The sequence below is a fragment of the Carlito syrichta genome, unplaced genomic scaffold, assembly GCF_000164805.1.
Source record: "Carlito syrichta isolate Samal-C Ts95f unplaced genomic scaffold, Tarsius_syrichta-2.0.1 Scaffold177233, whole genome shotgun sequence".
NCBI lineage: Eukaryota > Metazoa > Chordata > Mammalia > Primates > Tarsiidae > Carlito > Carlito syrichta.
In genome coordinates this window covers 190,396-191,111 of record NW_007121329.1, presented here as the reverse complement: position 1 = coordinate 191,111, position 716 = coordinate 190,396, and positions in this window count along the sequence as shown.

The window sequence follows — 716 nt, the reverse complement described above, 5'->3', positions numbered from 1 at the left end:
ACCTCTTGAGTCCAGGAGTTAGAGACCAAGTTAGGCAACATAGTGAGATCTCCTCTGTACAAAAAATAATTAGCCATGCGTGGTGGTGCATACCTGTAGTCTCAGCTACTCAGGAGGCTGAAGTGGAAGGATCGTCTAGGTTCAGGAGTTCGAGGCTGCAGTGAGCTGTGATGGAGCCATTGTACTCCAGCTTAGGCAACAGAGTGAGACTCCGACTTAAACAAAAAGTTTGGCAGTTGCCAAAGGCTAGCAATCGGTCTTTTTTGTGTGTGTTATTTTATTTTTTATAAACAGGGTCTCACTCTGTGGTTCAGGCTAGAGTTCAGTGGCACAATCACAATTCACAGCAGCTTCAAATTCCTGGAATCAAGTTGTCCTCCCACCTCAGTCTCCCAAGTAGCTGGGACCATAGGCACATGCCACCATGCCTGGCTAAGTTAAAAAAAAAAATTTTTGAGCTGGGCTCAGTGGCTCAGCCTGTAATCTCACGCTTTGGGAGCCTGAGGTGAGTGGATTGCCTGAGCCCGCGGGTTCGAGACCGACCTGGGCAACTTAGCAAGACCTCATCTCTACAATAAATTAAAAAAAAATTAGCCGGGCATGGTAGTGTGTGCCTGTAGTTCCGGCTACTTGGAAGACCGAGGCGGAAGGATCACCGGAGCCCAGCAGGTTGAGGCTGCGGTGGCTGGGAGCAGCCACTGCACTCCAGTCTGGGC